Source organism: Eptesicus fuscus, chromosome 5, assembly GCF_027574615.1.
Source record: "Eptesicus fuscus isolate TK198812 chromosome 5, DD_ASM_mEF_20220401, whole genome shotgun sequence".
Taxonomy (NCBI): domain Eukaryota; kingdom Metazoa; phylum Chordata; class Mammalia; order Chiroptera; family Vespertilionidae; genus Eptesicus; species Eptesicus fuscus.
Window position 1 is genome coordinate 66,719,632 of NC_072477.1, and position 10,123 is coordinate 66,729,754.

General features: G+C 55.0%; 1 pseudogene; it reads left to right on the forward strand.

Moving 5' to 3' along the window:
* The first annotated feature begins 1,414 nt into the window (after window positions 1-1,414).
* LOC103287506 (proteasome subunit alpha type-2-like) lies at window positions 1,415-2,132 on the forward strand (annotated as a pseudogene).
* The last annotated feature ends 7,991 nt before the right edge of the window (window positions 2,133-10,123 follow it).

The window sequence follows — 10,123 nt, forward strand, 5'->3', positions numbered from 1 at the left end:
TGATCAGAGAGGCGGGGCTGACCAGCAGCCGCCCCAGGCTGCAGGCCAGTGGGCTAAACTGCCTACCTCTTGGAGAGAAGAGAGCCTCGCCAGCAGCCTGGGGTGGCTGCTGATCAGCCCCGCCTTTCTCTCTCTGGCATTAGTTAGTCCCTTCGGTCATTTTGGATGTTACGGACCCTGGCTCTTTATATATATACTAGCGTTCCCGTTGCAGGAAAAATCCCGCAATAGGATTTTCTGCTGCACTCTACCCTGCCTCCACTCCGCCCTTGTCGCCCGCCCCGCCTTCTCGGCCAGCCCGCCTGCTTTTCCCTTTGCCCCCGGCCCTGACTTTGCTCCTCCCTTCTCCCCCCCCCCCTCCCCAGCTTGCTTGCTTCTTCGAAGCTTTACTCCCTTCTGCAGCTCTTGGCTTCTTTCCACGCTGTCTTGATATGCAAATTAGCCGCCATCTTTGTTGGGGTGATTTGCATACTCGTCCTGATTGGCTGGTGGGCGTGGCTTAGGTGTAGCAAAGGTGCGGTCAATTTGCATATTTGTCTATTATTAGATTAGATACACACACACACACACACACACTAGTGACCCAGTGCATGAAATTCATGCACATCCAAAGGGGATTAATTAGAGGAAATATTGCTATTTGCCCTTTCTCTATAATAGAAATGTCAGAGATGAAATAAAATTAGTAAAATGTATATGAAAATCTTCCACCTGTCAGAGTCTGGGGTGCACGATTGGATCCAGAGTCAAGTCCCCTCCCACCTACGTGCACCTCAAAATTGCCTGAATCCCAGACCCAGCTGGCCCCTCCCCCGCATTGGGCTAGATCCAGACCTGGCCGGTCCCACCCTTGCCAAGCCCCATTGGGCAGGGGGCGCAGCCTCAGGTCCCCTGGCCCGGCGTTGGGGTGGGGGGTGCTACCTGCGATCCCTTGTCAAGCCCCGCCAGTTGGGGGGCGTACCTTGAGGTTCCTCGTCAAGCCCCGCCTGTGGCAGGGGCGGGGTGGTGGGGTGGCGGGGTGAGGGTGCAGCCTCAGGTCCCCTGTCAAGCCCCTCTGGGCGGGGGGGCAAGGCCTCAAGTCACCTGGCTCCGGGGCAGGTGGTGCAGCCTGAGGTCCCCTGGCCTTGCGCCGGGGTGGGGGGCGCAGGCTGAGGTCCTCTGGCCTGGTGCCAGGGCAGAGAGCATGGCCTGAGGTCCCCTGTCAAGCCCCATGGGGGGAGGGGGAGGGCGTAGCCTCAGGTCCCTGCTGATTGCTAGTTGAGGCTCGTTACGGGAACACTCTCTCTCTCTCTCTCTCTCTCTCTCTCTCTCTCTCTCTCTCTCTCTCTCTCCCCCACTCTATAAAATAAATGGAAAAATATCCTCCAGTGAGGATTAACAAATAAAAAGTTACATACCTAGTCTCCGGGTTAAGATGGCAGAGTGTGGTTGGAGCAGGTTACAGCTCCTCGTTGATTACGTTCAGCCATCTGGTAAACCTGCCCAGATTGCATGTGCTTTAGCTGCTGTAGCTGGAGGAGCCCCCACCCCCCTTCAGTGGGAATTAAAGCTGCAAAGGGTGTGGTATTGGCAACTGAGGAGAAACAGAAATCCATTCAGTACGATGAGCAAAGTGTACACAAAGTGGAGCCCGTCCCAAACATACAGGCTTGGCTACAGCGGCACGCGCCCAGATCAGCGTGCTGTGCACAGAGCTGGAATCTGGCTCAGCAATATTGTCTTGTTTACCAAGAACCCCTTCCCACCACTCAGCGGGTGCAGAGTAGCTTCTGTGATGCAAGGATATGCCCTGTCACGTAATGTTCGTCCATTTGGGGTGTTTTACTAATTTGTGGTTGGAATGAGGGGGGACCATATTTAAAGCCACAGCAATGGGGAAAAACCATGTGAATGGGAAAGTTTCCTTGAGAAAAGATATCATGAAGATGTAGAACTTGAAGATGCCATTCATACAGCCATATTAACCCTAAAGGAAAGCTTTGAAGGGCAAATAAATGACAGAAGATAACATAGAAGCTGGAATCTGCAATGAAGCTGGATTTAGGAGTCTTACTCCAACTGCAGTTAAGGACTACTTGGCTTATAATGAAGTGACTGAAAAATGCAGAATTTCAGATTATTTCTGTACTTAAACAAGTTTAAAGTATGCTTTGTTTTGCAAACTTTCTGCATACTTATTTCTACATGATTTAATGGACCAATGCTTTTAAAATGACACTTGTAAATCATAATAAACTGTTAAACCCAAAAAATAAAAAGAAAAGAAAAAGTAACATTATCTATTGGCAGATGGGTACTAGACTTATCTTGGTGTTCAATTTGCAAGGTATATAAATGTCTAATCACTATGCTGCATACCTGAAACTAATGTAATATTGTATGCCAACTGTAATTGAAAAATACTTTAATAAAAAAATAAAAAAGTAACATATCTGAGAGAAATGGAAACAGGTCCTCACAAAGGCTTATAGTTGAATGTTCAGAGTAGCTTTGTTTGGAAAAGCTAAAACTTGGAATTTTCTCAAATGTCCATGAATAGGTGAATGAATAAACAAAGTGTGGTATATGCTTTCGATGGAATACTACTCAACAATAAAAAGAACTTTGGCCCTGGCCGGTGTGGCAAGGTGGCAAGCATTGACCCGCACACCAAAGGGTCTGTTTGATTCCCTATCAAGGGCACATACTTGGATTGCAGGTTTGATCCCAGGCCCCTGTCTGGGCATGTGCAGGAGGCAACCAATCGATGTGTCTCATTCACATCAATGTTTCTCTCTCTCTCTCACCCCTCTCCCTCCCTTCCACTCTCTCTAAAAAATCAATGGAAAAAATAGCCTTGGGTGAGGATTAACAACAACAAAAAAGAACTTTGCTATATGCTAAAATATGATTGAATCTCAAAATAACTGCTGAATGAAAGAAGCAACACATACTGTATAATTCTGTCTAGAAAATTGTAAAATTTTGGAAAATTCTAGGAAATGTGAACTAATTATAATGACAGCAAATCAATGGTTGCCTGGGGACAGCATGGTGGAAATGGGGAGGGGATGAAAGGAGGTGTTAGAAAGGACACTTTGGTGTTTGATGGATATTTTCATTATCTTGATTATGGTGATGGTTCATGGATTATACATAGACAAAACTTAGCAAATTGCACAATTTGTGCAGTTTATGGTATGTCAATTGTTCTCACTTAGGGGCTGTAAAAACAGAAGTAACAACCACATCAGAAAAGTATTTGAAAAATGGAGAGAAGGAAAAAGAATGATTCTCCATTATTTTCATGGTGGGTAGAAAAGTATTTCTGTGTGTCAGGTTCTTTTATAGTATCAACTAGAGGCCCGGTGCACAAAATTTGTGCCCTGGGGGCGGGGTCCCTCAGCCTGGCCTGCACCCTCTCCCAGTCTGGGAGCCTTTGGGGGATATCCAACTGCTGGCTTAGGTGGGAGCGGGCCTAAGCCATCAGTCAGACATCCTTAGCGCTGCCATGGAGGAGGGAGAGGCTCCCGACACTGCTGCTGCGCTCGCCAGCCATGAGCCCAGCTTCTGGCTGAGTGGCGCTCCCCCTGTGGAAGTGCACTGACCACCAGGGGGCAGCTCCTGCATTGAGCGTCTGCCCCCTGCTGGTCAGTGCACCTCATAGCGATGAGTTGTTCTGATGCTGTTCGGTCCATTTGCATGTTAGCCTTTTTTAAATATAGGATTATCTTGTATCAGCTCTTGAAGATTAGTTTTATCTTCCCTTCTTTTGTAGATAAAAAAAAAAATTCCAGCCAAAGCCGGTTTGGCTCAGTGGATAGAGCGTCGGCCTGCGGATTTAAGGGTCCCAGGTTCGATTCCGGTCAAGGGCATGTACCTTGGTTGCGGGCACATCCCCGGTAGGGGGTGTGCAAGAGGCAGCTGATCGATGTTTCTCTCTCATCGATGTTTCTAACTCTCTGTCCCTCTCTTCCTCTCTGTAAAAAATCAATAAAATATATTAAAAAAAAAAATTCCAGGATTCAGAGACGTTAGGAAATTTGCCTGAGGCCACCCAGCCAGTGTACAGTTAGTCCCAATCACAGCCACCTGAGTCTAGCCTGGGCCCCTTCTCCACCCTGCTGTCTCTCCTTTCAGGAATGCTCTTTGGAAAAACTGCAGCCTGCTTTGGTAACATTGTGGGCAAAGGACTTTGGTCAATGATTCAGTGGGGAGTTACTACTGCATCCATCACCATGCATTTGCTGTGAGCCTGGGGGAGCCAGGGCACGGACGGGGGAGGCCCGCCGGGAAGTTTATGAAGGCGTTGGGGCTCACAGTGCTCCCACCCCGCAGCCCACACTGCATGAGTGGCAGGACCTGCGTCCACCCAGGGCCTGTCTTCGCCAGCCCTCCAGGCCCCCGGCCCCCTTCCAGGAATCCTCCTTTTCTCCTTCAGGGCCCCTGACAACATGACCTCCCACCCACCCACTCACCCCAGCTTTGGCGGGGAGCCAAAAGGGGAGGCCTATGTCCTCGAGGACCCTCAGGGGACTGGGGGGCTGCAGGCCTGAGGAGCGTTGTAAGGGCTCCCTGCTCTGGTGTCAAGGTTCAGGCCCTCAGTTCTCACCATCTCTGGAGTCAAGGTCTGAGCTCACTGAGGAATGTGGTGGGGGGTATAGAGGCGGTAGACCTGTCTTGATGAGGTGGACAGAGAAGCTAGGACAGGCTGAGTAGCCTGGCTGGGGTGGGAGGCCTGAGAGAAGTGAGGATGCCCACAGCAGGGCCAGCACGTGAGAGTCAATTTACAGCAGAGCATGATGCTCGGATCCTCCCTCTCCAACCCTGCGATGTGCAAGCAGAGCCTGAGCCGCACGCGTCCCTCTTTCCCTCGGCGCTGTGCCTCACAGGGGTGAGCGCTTGCCAAGTGCTCGGACTTACTGCCTGGCTGAGAGAGGTGGCACCTTCCTGCCAGAAAGGCACCAAGCGGAAGAGAAAGGAGCCCTGGGGAGCAAAGGAGACCTTGCTGGTGAGGGCTGAGCTCAGGCAGAGGAGAGGCGGGAGGGCGTCTCCTAGTGGCAGAGGCTATGGGTAGGGGTCTCGGGGAGGTGCGCACTGACAGTGAAGGCCGGCCGGCAGAATGTCCCTCTCTGTGGCATCCGATCTCTCTCAGCAGAGCCGGCAAGGCCCTTGCTCCTGGGCTCCTTGGGTGGGGAGGGAGGCAGGACAGCAGGCTCTTTGCATGGTTTGGGTCAGTGGTCGGCAAACCGCGGCTCGCGAGCCACATGCGGCTCTTTGGCCCCTTGAGTGTGGCTCTTCGACAAAATACCACGTGCGGGCATGCACGTTCAGTGCGATTGAAACTTCGTGGCCCATGCGCAGAAGTCGGTTTTCGGCTCTCAAAAGAAATTTCAGTCGTTGTACTGTTGATATTTGGCTCTGCTGACTAATGAGTTTGCCGGCCACTGGTTTGGGTGGACAGGTTTCTCACTGCAGGAGGGCAAAGGTGGCCAGCCCTGGGCGTGCCGTGGAGAGTGTGCGGCGGGGCTGGGGCCTGGGCCTGAGTGCTGCAGGCAGGTGCGTGGGAGGCCTCCACCCAGGCCCCTGGGCAGGTCACTGACCCTGATGGCCAAAGAGAAGATCATAACACCTGCCCTGGCTAATTCGCAGATTTCAGAGCTTGATGAGATCTAATGGCACCAGGTGTGTGAGGGCTTGGCCGTGTCAGCTGTAAGTGGGAGGTGTTGTTACTCCTGTCAGCAAGAGCACTGAGGACCTACTTAAACTCCCTTGCTCACACAGGGATCTTCCTATGGACTGGGCTCCACCTCTGGCCCCTGGCATCTCACTGAGAAGTTCCCTCCCCTGCCCCAGCCTCTTGCAACACCTTCCTTCCCCTGAACCAACCAAATGTCCAGGTTTGCCTAGAATTGAGGGGTTTCTGGAGGCAGGACTTTCAGTGCTAAAACGGGGTCAGTTCCAGGCAAATGGGGACAATTGGTCACGTCCTGCTTGCCCCACCCCCAGGCTGCTTCCTCTTCCCTGTGGTGAATATGGTGCCCCAGGCATTTCAGCATTCTCTCTCTCTCTCTCTCTCTCTCTCTCTCTCATCCTGGTTGACCTCTCCTGCCTTGAAGCCTCCAGTCCAGGGCACGCCACCCAGAGATGGGGCACACCACCCCTGGCCATTCCCTGTTGTGGGGCCAGCCAGCTCTCTACCCCTCAAAACTTGCCAGACCTTTTCCCTACCGATCCCTAGAGGATGTGGCTCCACCCACACCCCACTCCCATGAGAGGCCCCTGGATGAGCGTCACGGTGGAAGAGAGCCTGTGTATCCCACGCAGCCCCCTCTGCCTGCCCAGAGGCAGGAGCACCCTGGGCACACGCAGGCGAGCCCGGTCTGCTCCCCGCTTCCAGGGTCCACAGGCCTGAGTCCTTGAACTTGTATTGGCCCTTCCCCTCTCCGCTGTGCTCACCCCCAGCTATGCTAATGCTCTGAGGCCTCCTGCTCTCTCTCCCTGGACCCGTACTGCTCTGCCTGGCCCAGACCCCTCCCTCCCAGCTCTGGACACAGCTTCCTACTGTGTGCTCACTGCCTTGTCCCCCCAGCCAGGTGAAGCACACAGTAGGTGCCCTGACGGGGCAGCCCTTGGCCTCTGGTGTGAGCAGCTCTGAGAAAAACACGCTGAGCTACTTTGCAGCTACCAGAGAGAAGAGAGTCCCCTATAGGGGAGACCCAGGGGTTCGGCTCCACACAAGGGCTCGCCTCCCACTGCTAGGCCTAAAGCTGGAAAGCTCTAGAGGCCCCGCCCTGGTGTGCCCTGGAGAGCAGAATGGAGGGGTGGGTCCCCAGACCAGCTTTCCTTCTGCTTCCTGGTGCCTCTGAGGGCTTTGGCCCCGCCCCGCTCTGGGATGTGTGTTCTTGGGAGAGGCGGGCCCAGACTTGGTCTCTGGCACCTGGAGCCTATCCAGGACTGGCCTTTTGGCCCCATATCACGCACTCTGCGTCTTCTCCACCCAGGGCCAGGCCTGGCCGGACCTGCAAGGCCTGCGTATCCTCTAGTCCAGCGGTCGCCAACCTTTCGGACCTCACGGACCACCAGTGGTCTGCGGACCACCGGTTGGCGACCGCTGCTCTAGTCAGTAGGACTTAGCACAGCAGTTTCTTCAGCCAGGAATGGGGGGAGTGGAGGAAGTGGGTTTGTAGGAAAGGAACACTGTGCTTTAAGCCACCTTCTTGTCTCTTCTTATTCAGAGGGCTGCTCCCTAGTAGCTGGGCTCTCGTGCAATCTGGCTTTGCCCATCCTCTTCCTCAATACTCATCCATCCACCCAGAGCTGTCTAGTGGCACCAGTGACCTCTAGGGGTTAGCCCCAGTCAAAGAGAATGGTTCCCAGGCACTGGGACATGAGCCTGGAACTGGACCAGTGGGATCCAGAGGCAGGTGAAGTACAGGGACTGCTTGCAGGAGCTCCAATGCAGCTGGAGACGGATGGCAGCCAGAGCCTGGATTTCAGAGGGAACAAGGCCTGGGGAGGGGAGCAGGCAGAGGAGACTCCTGGAGGGGGTGGGGTAGGGGCCTGGCCTGGTAGGGTTTTCTGGGCAGGGAACAGCATGAAGGGAGGCACAGAAAGGACGCTGAGAACGTGCCTCAGGATCTCCTGTACCAGGTCTCCGTACACCACACGTCCACAATGTGTGCAGTCCCCGCATCCTTTGGGATGCCTCAAGGAAAGCATCCAGAGGTGGCTATCAAGGTTACCTGAGGCAAGAAGAAAACTATTTTGAGCTTCACGCTAGTAGAGACACATACGGATGTTACTGTGTTTTTTCATTTCATCTGCCAATGACTCGAAGTAGTTACACCTCATTTTATAGATGAGGACCAGAGCCACGCAGCCAGTAAGGGGTGAAGTTAATTTGGAATCTGCAATTGCACTGCCTCATTTTATGACAAGGTTGAGGAAGGGCAAGGAGTGCTTGTATTTAACGATCACCCATTCTGGAAACAGTGACCCGGGTCTGAGTAGTGCCGGCTCTCTGCCAGATCTGTGCTCCCGTCTCAGCGAGTAATCCAGAGGGTCTTTCTTCCCCTGCAAGCTTTCCTCCTCTTTTCCTCCTCAGCAAGAATCTCCAGGCTTGCAGCACTGCCCTCAGGGTTGGCTCTGGGTCTGTGGACCATAGACCCATCATACCTTCCAAAGGGAAGAGATGTGACCCAGACCTGAGAAGTAAAATATTGGGGCATCTGGTGGGGTTGAGGGGCGGGCGAGAGCGCTGGGCAAGGGAGGCAGGTGCCCTGCTGGTTTCTAGTAGTTGCATCTGGGCCTCACACAGGCTGTGCAGCCTAGGCAAATGGGGCTACCGTTCTGAGCTTCCTCATCTCCATTCCGGTGGAGTTGGGAGGTAGGGGTTACGGAGATTTAATGTACAGGAGCTGGGGAGCAGGAGGAGTGAGGGGGAAGGCCACGCCTCCCCAAACCGGGCTTTTGTGACTCTGCTGCCCCCTAGTGGTGGCACGGAGTAACAGAATCAGGGTCTCCTGGAACTTCATGCTGGTCGTCTCCCTGCCTCCCCCAGACAGGGAAGGGGGATTCACACTTAGTGGCCTCCACCAGCCACCGCCTCCCTCCGGGCTGCCTGCGGCCGGGGTGAAAGGCAGGCACAGCCTGCCTATATATAAGATACCCGCAGCTGCGCCCAGGATGGCACGGGTTATTCACTCATATATTCATTCTGCAAGTGGTGGTGGGGTCTGTCGTTTGCAAGGGCGCTGCCAGGCCCTCCGCACACCACTTCTGCCCCCAGAGAGCCTCTGTCCGGTGGGAGAGCACACAGGCGAATGAGGCTCTGGAGGAAACAGGAGCGTGTTGGGGCCGCTCTGAGGTGTGACCGTGTAACACTTGGGCAGCTCAGGACCGGACTGTGGGGCTCTGACTGTTGGTTTGTCCTGGGCACGTGGGCCTCCAGCCTGATGGGCTTTTGCCACTAGGTCAGGGGAGTCCCTCCTGGCAGGCCCTTCCAGAAGCGCTGGGTCACCCTCCCCCCGGGGCGGCTGGATTTCTACCTGTGCCTCCTGTTCCCCTGGCTGGGAATGGGACCCAGGGGGACAGCAGATCTTGCCTCACCCTTGCAGCCTCTTCCGTCTATACCCCTCCTCCTCCATCTGGTCTGGGAGCCTGGGTCCCAAGCATGGTAGAGAACATTAGGTCTCAGCTGCATCTCCCCTCCCAGGCTGGTGCTCTGCAGGCCTCCGGCTCCAACAACATGGTGTGGGCAGTGGATGGGAAGCCTGCCTGCCACGCTCCAGGGCCTGTCCCCCGCCCCCCCCCCCCCCCCGCCCCGCCTTCAGAGGCTCTGCAGGAACTCAGCGGCTGTGGGGGGCAGCGCATGGAGAAGGTGGAGATGGGGCGAGTGTGCCTGGGAGAGGCCCAGGACAAGGAGCCTGGGTGCATCGGTTGCTGGGAAAGCAGATGAGTCTGACTCAGTGGGGACATCCGACAGGAAAGGAAGAGAGAGCAGGGGCATTTCCAAGGGGACTCTGGGTCTGTGGAGACTGGGTGTGGGGTTAGGGTGCTGTGTGAGGGCCTGGCCAGGAAAGAGGCTGGTGTGGCCAGCTGGGAGCTGTGGTGGCAAGGGCCCTTCACCCCATTCCAAAGAGAGACACGAGCAGCTGAGCCTCCCAGGAGGGGCTGAACTTTAAGATACAGGAAAGACGGCGTTCAGCCTAAAGGAATGAGTGACTAATGGTGTTATTTTAGGTATGAGTAGTATTTGGTAGCAGAGACTAGGTCAGGTGAGCTTCTCGATCGCTTCCGATTATGTTCACTAGGGCTGGGGAGGAGAGTGAGGGGAGACTCCTCTGGGGGGGGGCGGGGGCCTCAGACCAGGCTGCCGAGGGGCTGTGAACTGAGTCCCGTGAGCCTTTCTCTACCACAGGGAGGGGTAAAGGCCGCCCATCTGTCCGCGGCAGGCCCGGCGGGGCCTTGCTATGCACAGGGCCTTGGGGAAAGCAGGGCCTGGGGCAGGTCCCCGGTGTCGGCTCGACCTGCCAGGGAGAGGTCCCGTCGGTCTGTCTGGGGACACTGGGGCAGGGCAGGGAGAGGTGCTGGGCAGGACCAGCTGGCTGCCGGCGGCCTGGCCCTCGCCCTCTGGGAGTGG